Here is a 13,913-nt window from a genome sequence, read left to right as displayed (position 1 = left end):
AGCTGGAAAGAGTGGCAGGGCCCCGTCTGGTCAGGAACTAGATTGGGATGAGCTCCCTGGACAAGCGGCTGGATGATGTCTTGTACTTGTTGGAGAGACTGCAGGTACTGTAACAAATTAGCATGTGAGATTTCTGCTAAATGGGTATCCCTTGGCTTAGGCAAGATAGGCGGAGCCCTTCCATACATGATTTCAAAAGGTGAAAACCCAGCCCAGTAAGGGGTGTATCTTACTCTAAGGAGGGCTAAAGGAAGGAGCTTTACCTAATTCTCACCGGTCGCTAGGATTAATTTAGTAAGGGTACTTTTTAGGGTGCGGTTCATGCGTTCTACCTCTCCAGAGCTCTGGGGTCGATAGGCACAATGGAGTTTCCATCGAATGTTTAATGCCTTGTTAACCAACTGAGCTATGGACGAGGTGAAGGCAGGTCCATTATCAGACCTTATGGCAACAGGCAGTCCATGTCGAGGGATGGTTTCATTGAGCAACCGCTTAACTACCGTGGTGGCAGTTTCGTTTTTGGTGGCAAATGCCTCAGTCTATCCGGAAAAGGTGTCTACTAGCACCTGGACGTATTTATATCCTGCCTGGTGCAGTTTTATCTACGTAAAGTAAATTTCCTCCCTTTCTCCTGGCGAGCCTCCCCGGAGGCGGTGACCTGGGCTGGGCTTACCTTGCTTGGCGTTTACCTGAGCACAAGTCATACACCGGAGAGCTGCTTGGTTAAGTCGTGAAGGTGGGGGATCTTGAAATGGCTCCTTAGAAGCTGGGCCAATTTTACTCCTCCTTCCTGATTTTTACTGGCCTGAAGATCTGAAGCTTGTTTTTCTTTCTCGGGGGGCGGGGGGGGTATTCTGGGTGGTCTGGCAAGTCAGGTTGCGGAAAGGACACAGTGGGCAGCAGGGTTAAAGGCACGACCAGGAGCCGAGCTGCAGCGTCTGCTCTTTGGTTACCGCGGCCTCTTTGATGTTCTTTGCAGTGAATCACAGCCACCTGTTGAGGGAGCCAAACAGCTTCAAGCAGGGCCAGAATTGCTTCTTTGTTTTTGACAGTCTTTCCTGCTGAGGTGAGTAGCCCTCACTCTTGATAGATGCCTCCAAGTACATGTACAGCAGCGAAAGCATACCTGGTGTCAGTGTAGATGTTAATACGTGTGTCCTCACCCCATCGGAGGGCCTGAGTGAGGGCAACCAATTCAACTCTCTGTGCCGAGGTCCCTGCCGGCAGTGCCTGGGCCCACAGTATGTCTGTCTCCATAGTAACGTCTGCACCAGCCTTTTGTACTCCTTGTTCAAGGAAGCTGCTACTGTCTGTGAACACGGTGGCATCTGCCTGTTAGAGGAACATCTCGGAGATCAGGTCAGCCAGTTTACACAGTTTCTAACAGTTCTTGGCAGTCATGGACAGGTGTGGTAAGGTCTGGATCAGGGAGCAAGGTAGCTGGATTTAAACACCTTGTGGGAGAGAAAGTTAAACGAGGCTGATCTAACAGTACACTCTGATACTGTAGGATGTGCACATTTGACATCCGTTTGCCAGAAGCACTTCGTAGCAAAGTCTCTACTGCGTAAGGAGCCATAAGGGTTACATTCTAGCCCAGAGTGAGTTTATCAGCCTCCTGGACCAGGCTTGCTTTGCCGCTAGGGCTCGCAGACGACTTGGCCACCCGGAGGCCACAGGGTCCAGTCTCTTAGACAAATAGGCTGGCATTGCCATGGCCCTAAAGTCTGAGTGAGTACCCCTTTAGCGACTCCCTGGCTTTCATGAACAAAAAGGTGAAATGGTTTTGAGATATTTGGGAGGGCAAGAGCAGGTGCCTCAGTTAATGCTTTCTTTAGATTTTGAAAAGCCTGTTCTTGTCAGTCCAAACTAGCAGGCCATTCCTTCCAGTAGCAGTGTACATGGGCTTGGCAATTTCTGAGGACCCCAATATCTATAGGCAGCAGTATCCCACTGCCCCCAGGAATTCACGTACTTGTCTCAGTGGTGGAGTGGGGATTTGCAAGATGGCTTTGTTTTGAGCACTAGTGAGTGCTCTTTTCCCCTCGTTTATCTCATACCTCAGGTAGGAAACACTGGGAAGACAAAGCTTGGCTGAGACCCGACACCCGAATTCCTGAAGGAGGTAAAGTAGGTCCCTAGTATGTTGCAGGTGGCTGTCAGTAGTTTCAGTAGCCAATAACAGGTCATCTACCTACTGGAGAAGCGTGCAGTTAGGGTGACTGGCTCGGACGGTATAGGATCCTGTTGGAGGGCTTCCCCAAAAAGCGTGGGGGAGTTTTTTAAACCCTGGGGCAACTGAGTCCAGGTTAATTGGGTGGTGTCTCCTGAGCCAGGATCTGTCCATTCAAAAGCAAAGACAGTTTGGCTTTTGGGGGCCAGAGGAATACCAAAGAAAGCATCCTTTAAGTCAAGGACAGTGTACACTGTATGTTCTGGTGGGAGCAGGCTGAGTAAATTGTAAGAGTTAGGGACAGTTGGATGGATGGTGACTGTCTGCTTGTTAACTTCCCGCAAGTCCTGTACAGGCCGGTAATCATTTGTTCTGGGTTTCAGGACCAGCAAAAGTGGAGTATTCCAGGCGGACTGACATGGTGTGAGTATACCAGCTTGTAATAGTCACTGAATGTGGGGATTGGTTCCCTCTCTAGCCCACTGAATCATAGGATTTTTTTTACCTGGACCGGCAAGGTGGTGGCCAGGAGTTCTACTACCACTGGCGGACGGTGCTTAGCCAGTCCCGGGGGGGTTGACTTGACCTAGAGTCAAGGAAGGAGAGTCTGTAAATCCAGTAGGAGAGGATTAGTTTTATTCTCCGGTGGCTGTGAGGGTGAAACTAAGATACTCCTCTGACAGAGGGGTGGTTAGCAGGAGCTGAGCAGTAGGGGGCATTGTGTCGCCTAACGTGAAGTGAGCTTGTTGGGCCAAGAAGGAGATGGAGCCTGTAACTTATGGAGCATGTCTCATCCGAGGAGGGAGGGGGAAGGGGCATTCTGGGACCACGAGGAATGAGTGGGTTACTGTTTTCTGTCCCAAACTCACCTCTCGTGAGTGGGTGACAGGATATTCCTCAATAGCTCCAGTAGCCCCTTGCACAGCCACCTTTTTATTAGAGGCACTGCCCAAGGGTGTTTGCAGTACTGAGTGTTCTGCCCCAGTGTCAGTTAGGAAGCGTACAGGCTGGCCCCGCACTGTGGCGGTCACCATGGGCTCCCGGGGGCCAAAGGAGAGGGAGCCCCGGCCCCATCAGTTATCAGGTTCCTCCACTGCGGGGAGGGTGAGGACCTTTTTCTTTCCTGGTTTCTCCTCTGGCTTTAATGGGCATTCCTTCTTCCAATGTCCCATTTGCTTGCAAAAAGCACATTGTTTTCTTTGTAGGGGAGCCCGCTCACCTTTTTGGCCTTTCTGGCAGAGACCTGGGGTCCCCTGGTTGGTGCTCTGTGATGGGGGCCCTTCCTTCTTGGCTCCTTGGATGACAGCCACTAAGATCTTTGCCTGTCTTTTGGATGCTTTCTCAGCAGCCCTTTCAGCTGCCTGAGCTGCCTGTTTTTGCTTTTCAAACTCTTGATTGTCAAAAACTTTCTGGGCTACCTCTAAAATTTGGCTGATGTTCATTCCAGCAAATCCTTCCAGACTTTGTAATTTTCTTTTAATATCAGGGGCTGCCTGAGCCACAAATGCCAAATCAACAGCACAGCTAATCTCGGGAGCCGCCAGGTCGAAAGGGGTGTAAGTTCAATAGGCCTCCTGGAGGCATTCTAAAAATGCTCCAGGTGACTCATCAGGCCCCTGGACAATTTCAGTCATCTTAGACAAATTTATGGGTTTTTGAGAGGCTCCCTTGATACCCACAAGGAGATACCGGTGAAAATCATCTAAAGCTCTCTTCCTGCCCAAGGAGTTTGGATTCCAATCAGGCTGGGTAGAGCGAAAAACCTCCTCAAGGAGGTCTTGGGCTTCCTCCTCTGGTCTACTGGCTGATACAAGGAAATACTTTCTGGCTTCTCTTCATCAGGGGAACCGGCCCCCGATACTTCAATGTAGGTTCTTTTCTATTTTCCCTACGTGTCGGCTGGTCTGAGAAATAAAGGGAAAGAGTACAAAAGAGATAAATTTTAAAGCTGGGTGTCCAGGGGAGACATCACATGTTGGCAGGTTCTGTGATGCCCCCTAAGCCACAAAACCAGCAAGTTTTTATTACGGATTTCAAAGGGAAGGGAGTGTATGAATAGGGTGTGGGTCACAGAGATCACATGCTTCACAAGGCAATAAAATATCACAAGGCAAATGGGGGCAGAGCGAGATCACAGGACCATGGTGAAATTAAAATTGCCAATGGTTTCATGTCCCACTGGGCACGATTGTCATTGATAGCATCTTACCAGGAGACAGGGTTTGAGAGCAGACAACTGGTGTGACTAAAATTTACTAGGCAGGAATTTCCTCATCCTAACAGGCCTAGGGGCGCTACAGGAGACTGGGGCTTATTTCATCCCTTATCTACAACTGTAAAAGACAGACACTCCTAGAGTGGCCATTGTAGAGACCTCCTCCTAGGAATGCATTCTCTTTCTCAGGGCTGTGCCTTGCTAAGAAAAAGAATTCAGTGATATTTCTCCTATTCTCTTTTGTAAGAAGAGAAATATGGCTCTGTTCTGCCTGGCTCTCAGGCAATCAGACCTAATGGTTATCTCCCTTGTTCGCTGAACATCACTGTTATCCTGTTCTTTTTTCAAGATGCCCAGATTTCATATTGTTTAAACATGCTTTACAATTTGTGCAGTTAACGCAATCATCACAGGGTCCTGAGGTGACATACATGCTCAGCTTATGAAGATGACGGGATTAAGAGATTAAAGACAGGCATAGGAAATCACAAGCGTATTGACTGGGGCAGTGATAAATGTCCATGAAATTTTCACAATTTATGTTCAGAGATTGCAGTAAAGACAGGTGTAAGAAATTATAAAAGTATTAATTTGGGGAACTAATAAATGTCCACGAAATCTTCACAATTTATGTTCTTCTGCCGCAGCTTCAGCTGGTCCCTCCTTTTGGGGTCCCTGACTTCCTGCAACAGAAGGCAGAGAGCCTGAGGTGAGGAAGAGCCTGCGGCGTTCCACTCCTTCCAGTTTGGGGCTAGAGCAAAGGGCAGAGTGTTGGTAAGTGGTGAGAGACAAGGCTGAGTAACTTGACAAGAATCACATTGACATGGGTGTTTTTATTCCATGGTGAAAAATTTGGAACTTTTCCTGAGAACAAATGTAAGCCAATGAGACAGTAAATGACAGGAGATTTAAAATGTCACTTGTCAAGTGACTGCTTATAAATGGTTATTACTTGGCTAAGGATTTCTAAATGAGCCTGAGATCTGTTGGCCTTCAATCTCTACCAAAACCCTGAGAACTTGATGATGCCTTTGTTTTCTGAGAATTGCTTCACTGTGCTGGCTGACAGTTCCATGAGGATGGTAAAAGTGAAGAAAGTGTAGAACCAGTAAAAAAAGAGATGCATAGACTTCTTGGAAGTTTTTTAAGCTATGGAACATGTTGAATTAACGGTGCATAAGCTTAGTCTTCACTGTGAAAGTTTTTTTCACATCTTTCATTAGATGTTTGTAAGAAAAAATATACTTAATGTAGCATCTACTAACCCAGCAATGAAAAGGAATGGCATTTACTGTACACTTTATTTCTAAAATAAACCTAAATTTAATAAATTTTGGCAACATGCTTTTCTTTGTTTCTCTAAGTATTTGTTCTACGCAGTCTGGCTCCATCTAAAATAAGTAAAAATAACAATAATGTTTAAGTTAAATGAGAGACATTATCATGAGAATAATGTCACTTATAAAATATGGCCGTTAGTATTTTTAGTGATTAGACATAACTTGAAGTTTGCTTAAATAGAAAAATAATTACATAAATAAAGTAAAATTTCTACTTAAGTTTAGATAATAGAGGATATACCTGTGTAATGCTGTTTAGATTAATCTGACAAAAATACAGTTAATATTGATCTATTGCATATACATAATTTTAGAAAGGTGGTGTTTTATTAGTACAAACGTTAAACAATGGCTGGGTGTGGTGACTCATGCCTGTAATCCCAGCACTTTGGGAGGTCAAGGTGGGCAGATCACAAGGTCAAGAGATTGAGACCATCCTGGCCAACATGGTGAAACTCCGATTCTACTAAAAATACAAAAATTAGCTGGTTGTGGTGGTGCACGCCTGTAGTCCCAGCTACTCAGGAGTCTGAGGCAGGAGAATCACTTGAACCTGGGAGGCGGAGGTTGCAGTGAGCCAAGATCGCACCACTGCACTCCAGCCTGATGACAGAGTGAAACTCTGTCTCAAAAAAAAAAAAAAAAAAGGTTAAACAATTAAATTAATATTTTGCAATTTTGCAATGAATGCATTGCTTTGAAATTCTTAGCAAAACTCTACTCTTTATGAAAGTTCAGTCCTGAGGGGGCACCTAAGATGGCCGAATAGGAACAGCTCCAGCCTCAAACTCCCAGCGTGAGTAACACAGAAGATGGGTGATTTCTGCATTTTCAACTGAGGTACCAGGTTCAACTCACTGGGGCATGTCGGACTGTCGATGCTGGTCCACGGGTGCAGCCCGATCAGCGAGAGCTGAAGCAGGGCAAGGCATCGCCTCACCTGGGAAGTGCAAGGGGGAAGGGAATTCCTTTTCCTAACCAAGGGAAATTGAGACACACAACACCTGGAAAATCCCACCCTAATACTGCACTTTACCAAGGGTGTTAGCAAATGGCACACCAGGAGATTATATCCCACACCTGGCCCAGAGGGTTCCACGCCCACGGAGCCTGCCTCATTGCTAGCACAGCAGTCTGAGATCCAGCTGCAAGGTGGCAGTGAGGCTGGGGGAGGTGTGCCTGCCATTGCTGAGGCTTAAGTAGGTAAAGCCTCCAGGAAGCTCGAACTGGGTGGAGCCCACCACAGCTCAAGGAGGCCTGCCTGCCTCTGTAGACTCCACCTCTGGGGACAGGGCATAGCTAAACAAAAAGCAGCAGAAACCTCTGCAGATGTAAAAGTCCCTGTCTGATAGCTTTGAAGAGAGCAGTGGTTCTCCCAGCACGGAGGTTGAGATCTGAGAATGGACAGACTGCCTGCTCAAGTGGGTCCCTGACCCATGAGTAGCCTAACTAGGAGACATCCCCAACTAGGTGCAGACCAATACCTCACACCTCGCAAGACTGGGTACACCCCGAGACGAAGCTTCCAGAGCAAGAATCAGACAGCAACATTCACTGTTCAGCAATATTCTATCTTCTGCAGCCTCCGCTGCTGATACCCAGGCAAACAGGGTCTGGAGTGGACCTCAAGCAAACTCCAACAGACCTGCAGCTGAGGGTCCTGACTGTTAGAAGGAAAACTAACAAACAGAAAGGACACTTACACCAAAACCCCATCAGTACATGACCATCATCAAAGACCAAAGGCAGATAAAACCACAAAGATGGGGAAAAAGCAGTGCAGAAAAGCTGGAAATTCAGAAAATCAGAGTGCATCTCCTCCTCCAAAGGAATGCAGCTCATTGCCAGTAATGGAACAAAGCTGGATGGAGAATGACTTTGACAAGTTGAGAGAAGAAGGCTTCAGTCCATCAAACTTCTCAGAGCTAAAGGAGGAACTACGTAACCAGCACAAAGAAACTAAAAACTTTGAAAAAAGAATGGATGAATGGATAACTAGAATAATCAATGCAGAGAAGACCTTAAAAGAACTGATAGAGATGAAAACCATAACACGAGAACTACGTGACAAATGCACAAGCTTCAGTAACTGACTCGATCAACTGGAAGAAAGTTTCAGTGATTTAAGATCAAATGAATGAAATGAAGCAAGAAGAGAAGTGTAGAGAAAAAAGAGTAAAAAGAAATGAACAAAGCCTCCAAGAAATATGGGATTATGTGAAAAGACCAAATCTACGTCTGATTGGTGCGCCTGAAAGTGACAGGGAAAATGGAACCAAGTTGGAAAACACTCTGCAGGATATCATCCAGGAGAACTTCCCCAACCTAGTAAGGCAGGCCAACATTCGAATTCAGGAAATACAGACAAGGCCACAAAGATACTCCTCGAGAAGAGCAACTCCAAGACACATAATTGTCAGATTCACCAAAGTTGAAATGAAGGAAAAAATCTTAAGGGCAGCCAGAGAGAGAGGTAGGGTTACCCACAAAGGGAAGCCCATCAGACTAATAGCAGATCTCTCGGCAGAAACTCTACAAGCCAGAAGAGAGTGGGGGCCAATATTCAACATTCTTAAAGAAAAGAATTTTCAACCCAGAATTTCATATCCAGCCAAACTAAGTTTCATGAGTGAAGGAGAAATAAAATCCTTTACAGATAAGCAAATGCTTAGAGATTTTGTCACCACCAGGCCTGCCCTACAAGAGATCCTGAAGGAAGCACTAAACATGGAAAGGAACAACCGGTACCAGCCATTGCAAAAACATGCCAAAATGTAAAGACCATCGAGGCTAGGAAGAAACTGCATCAACTAATGAGCAAAATAACCAGCTAATATCACAATGACAGGATCAAGTTCACACATAACAATATTAACCTTAAATGTAAATGGACTAAATGCTCCAACTAAAAGACACAGACTGGCAAACTGGATAAAGAGTCAAGACCCATCAGTCTGCTGTATTCAGGAGACCCATCTCACATGCAGAGACACACATAGGCTCAAAATAAAGGGATGGAGGAAGATCTATCAAGCAAATGGAAAACAAAAAAAAGCAGGGGTTGCAATCCTAATCTCTGATAAAACAGACCTTAAGCCATCAAAGATCAAAAGAGACAAAGAAGGCCATTACATAATGGTAAAGGGATCAATTCAACAGGAAGAGCTAACTATCCTAAATATATATGCACCCAATACAAGAGCACCCAGATTCATAAAGCAAGTCCTTAGAGACTTACAAAGAGACTTAGACTCCCATACAATAATAATGGGAGACTTCAACACCCCACTGTCAACATTAGATCAACAAGACAGAAAGTTAACAAGGATACCCAGGAATTGAACTCAACTCTGCACCAAGCAGACCTAATAGACATCTACAGAACTCTCCACCCCAAATCAACAGAATATACATTTTTCTCAGCACCACATTGCACTTATTCAAAAATTGACCACATGGTGGGAAGTAAAGCACTCCTCAGCAAATGTACAAGAACAGAAATTATAACAAACTGTCTCTCAGACCACAGTGCAATCAAACTAGAATTCAGGACTAAGAAACTCAATCAAAACCGCTCAACTACATGGAAACTGAACAACCTGCTCCTGAATGACTACTGGGTATATAACAAAATGAAGGCAGAAATAAAGATGTTGTTTGAAACCAATGAGAACAAAGATACAACATACCAGAATCTCTGCGACACATTTAAAGCAGTGTGTAGAGGGAAATTTATAGCACTAAATGCCCACAAGAGAAAGCTGGAAAGATCTAAAATTGACACTCTAACATCACAATTAAAAGAACTAGAGAAGCAAGAGCAAACACATTCAAAAGCTAGCAGAAGGCAAGAAATAACTAAGATCAGAGCAGAACTGAAGGAGATAGAGACACAAAAAACTCTCCAAAAAATCCATGAATCCTGGAGCTGGTTTTTTGAAAAGATCAACAAAATTGATAGACTGCTAGCAAGACTAATAAACAGAGAAGAATCAAATAGATGCAATAAAAAATGATAAAGAGGATATCACCACCGACCCCACAGAAATATAAACTACCATCAGAGAATACTATAAACACCTCTACGCAAATAAACTAGAAAACCTAGAAGAAATGGATAATTTCCTGGACACTTACACTCTCCCAAGACTAAACCAGGAAGAAGTTGAATCCCTGAATAGACCAATAGCAGGCTCTGAAATTGAGGCAATAATTAATAGCCTACCAACCAAAAGAAGTCCAGGACCAGACAGATTCACAGCCGAATTCTACTGGAGGTACAAGGAGGAGCTGGTAGCATTGCTTCTGAAACTATTCCAATCAATAGAAAAAGAGGGAATCCTCCCTAACTCATTTTATAAGGCCAACATCATCCTGATACCAAAGCCTGGCAGAGACACAACAAAAAGAATTTTAGACCAATATCCCTGATGAACATCGATGCAAAAATCCTCAATAAAATACTGGCAAACCGAGGGCGGAGCAAGATGGCCGAATAGGAACAGCTCCAGTCTCCAACTCCCAGCGCGAGCGACACAGAAGACCAGTGATTTCTGCATTTTCAACTGAGGTACTGGGTTCATCTCACTAGGGAGTGCCGGACAATCGGTGCTGGTCAGCTGCTGCAGCCCGACCAGCAAGAGCTGAAGCAGGGCGAGGCATCGCCTCACCTGGGAAGCGCAAGGGGAAAGGGAATCCCTTTTCCTAGCCAGGGGAACTGAGACACACAACACCTGGAAAATTGGGTAACTCCCACCCCAATACTGTGCATTAAGCAAACAGGCACACCAGGAGATTATATCCCACACGTGGCCGGGAGGGTCCCACGCCCACGGAGCCTCCCTCATTGCTAGCACAGCAGTCTGTGATCTAACCGCAAGGCAGCAGCGAGGCTGGGGGAGGGGCGCCCACCATTGCTGAGGCTTAAGTAGGTAAACAAAGCCGCTGGGAAGCTCGAACTGGGTGGAGCTCACAGCAGCTCAAGGAAACCTGCCTGTCTCTGTAGACTCACCTCTGGGGACAGGGCACAGATAAACAACAACTAAAGCAGCAGAAACCTCTGCAGACGCAAACGACTCTGTCTGACAGCTTTGAAGAGAGCAGTGGATCTCCCAACACGGAGGTTGAGATCTGAGAAGGGACAGACTGCCTGCTCAAGTGGGTCCCTGACCCCTGAGTAGCCTAACTGGGAGACATCCGCCACTAGGGGCAGTCTGACACCCCACACCTCACAGGGTGGAGTACACCCCTGAGAGGAAGCCTCCAAAGCAAGAATCAGACGGGTACACTCGCTGTTCAGCAATATTCTATCTTCTGCAGCCTCTGCTGCTGACACCCAGGCAAATAGGGTCTGAAGTGGAACTCAAGCAATCTCCAACAGACCTACAGCTGAGGGTCCTGACTGTTAGAAGGAAAACTATCAAACAGGAAGGACACCTACACCAAAACCCCATCAGTACGTCACCATCATCATCAAAGACTAGAGGCAGATAAAACCACAAAGATGGGGGAAAAGCCGGGCAGAAAAGCTGGAAATTCAAAAAATAAGAGCACATCTCCCCCGGCAAAGGAGTGCAGCTCATCGCCAGCAACAGATCAAAGCTGGACGGAGAATGACTTTGACGAGATGAGAGAAGAAGGCTTCAGTCCATCAAACTTCTCAGAGCTAAAGGAGGAATTACGTACCCAGCGCAAAGAAACTAAAAATCTTGAAAAAAAAGTGGAAGAATTGATGGCTAGAGTAATTAATGCAGAGAAGGTCATAAACGAAATGAAAGAGATGAAAACCATGACACAAGAAATACGTGACAAATGCACAAGCTTCAGTAACCGACTCGATCAACTGGAAGAAAGAGTATCAGCGATTGAGGATCAAATGAACGAAATGAAGCGAGAAGAGAAACCAAAAGAAAAAAGAAGAAAAAGAAATGAACAAAGCCTGCAAGAAGTATGGGATTATGTAAAAAGACCAAATCTACGTCTGATTGGGGAGCCTGAAAGTGAGGGGGAAAATGAAACCAAGTTGGAAAACACTCTTAAGGATATCATCCAGGAGAACTTCCCCAACCTAGTAGGGCAGGCCAACATTCAAATCCAGGAAATACAGAGAACGCCACAAAGATACTCCTCGAGAAGAGCAACTCCAAGACACATAATTGCCAGATTCACCAAAGTTGAAATGAAGGAAGAAATCTTAAGGGCAGCCAGAGAGAAAGGTCGGGTTACCCACAAAGGAAAGCCCATCAGACTAACAGCAGATCTCTCGGCAGAAACTCTACAAGCCAGAAGAGAGTGGGGGCCAATATTCAACATTCATAAAGAGAAGAATTTTCAACCCAGAATTTCATATCCAGCCAAACTAAGTTTCATAAGTGAAGGAGAAATAAAATCCTTTACAGATAAGCAAATGCTTAGAGATTTTGTCACCACCAGGCCTGCCTTACAAGAGACCCTGAAGGAAGCACTCAACATGGAAAGGAACAACCGGTACCAGCCATTGCAAAAACATGCCAAAATGTAAAGACCATCGAGGCTAGGAAGAAACTGCATCAACTAACGAGCAAAATAACCAGTTAATATCATAATGGCAGGATCAAGTTCACACATAACAATCTTAACCTTAAATGTAAATGGACTAAATGCTCCAATGAAAAGACACAGACTGGCAAACTGGATAAAGAGTCAAGACCCATCAGTCTGCTGTATTCAGGAGACCCATCTCACACGCAGAGACATACATAGGCTCAAAATAAAGGGATGGAGGAAGATTTACCAAGCAAATGGAGAACAAAAAAAAGCAGGGGTTGCAATCCTAGTCTCTGATAAAATAGACTTTAAACCATCAAAGATCAAAAGAGACAAAGAAGGCCATTACATAATGGTAAAGGGATCAATTCAACAGGAAGAGCTAACTATCCTAAATATATATGCACCCAATACAAGAGCACCCAGATTCATAAAGCAAGTCCTTAGAGACTTACAAAGAGACTTAGACTCCCATACAATAATAATGGGAGATTTCAGCACTCCACTGTCAACATTAGACAGATCAACGAGACAGAAAGTTAACAAGGATATCCAGGATTTGAACTCATCTCTGCAGCAAGCAGACCTAATAGACATCTATAGAACTCTCCACCCCAAATCAACAGAATATACATTCTTCTCAGCACCACATCGTACTTACTCCAAAATTGACCATATAATTGGAAGTAAAGCACTCCTCAGCAAATGTACAAGAACAGAAATTATAACAAACTGTCTCTCAGACCACAGTGCAATCAAACTAGAACTCAGGACTAAGAAACTCAATCAAAACCGCTCAACTACATGGAAACTGAACAACCTGCTCCTGAATGACTACTGGGTACATAACGAAATGAAGGCAGAAATAAAGATGTTCTTTGAAACCAATGAGAACAAAGATACAACATACCAGAATCTCTGCGACACATTTAAAGCAGTGTGTAGAGGGAAATTTATAGCACTAAATGCCCACAAGAGAAAGCAGGAAAGATCTAAAATTGACACTCTAACATCACAATTAAAAGAACTAGAGAAGCAAGAGCAAACACATTCGAAAGCTAGCAGAAGGCAAGAAATAACTTAAGATCAGAGCAGAACTGAAGGAGATAGAGACACAAAAAACCCTCCAAAAAATCAATGAATCCAGGAGTTGGTTTTTTGAAAAGATCAACAAAATTGACAGACCGCTAGCAAGACTAATAAAGAAGAAAAGAGAAGAATCAAATAGACGCAATAAAAAATGATAAAGGGGATATCACCACCGACCCCACAGAAATACAAACTACCATCAGAGAATACTATAAACACCTCTACGCAAATAAACTAGAAAATCTAGAAGAAATGGATAATTTCCTGGACACTTACACTCTTCCAAGACTAAACCAGGAAGAAGTTGAATCCCTGAATAGACCAATAGTAGGCTCTGAAATTGAGGCAATAATTAATAGCCTACCAACCAAAAAAAGTCCAGGACCAGATGGATTCACAACTGAATTCTACCAGAGGTACAAGGAGGAGCTGGTACCATTCCTTCTGAAACTATTCCAATCAATAGAAAAAGAGGGAATCCTCCCTAACTCATTTTATGAGGCCAACATCATCCTGATACCAAAGCCTGGCAGAGACACAACAAAAAAAGAGAATTTTAGACCAATATCCC

The 13,913-nt window shown here is 44.6% G+C and overlaps 1 pseudogene; it reads right to left on the bottom strand.

Moving 5' to 3' along the window:
- Positions 1 to 5,004: 5,004 nt before the first annotated feature.
- LOC101019428 overlaps positions 5,005 to 13,913 on the bottom strand; it is a 42,871-nt pseudogene continuing 33,962 nt past the window's right edge.

This window comes from Papio anubis, unplaced genomic scaffold, assembly GCF_008728515.1.
Source record: "Papio anubis isolate 15944 unplaced genomic scaffold, Panubis1.0 scaffold301, whole genome shotgun sequence".
Taxonomy (NCBI): Eukaryota; Metazoa; Chordata; class Mammalia; order Primates; family Cercopithecidae; genus Papio; species Papio anubis.
The sequence above is the reverse complement of the archived record's forward strand: the minus strand, read 5'-3'. Positions and strand labels throughout refer to the sequence as shown.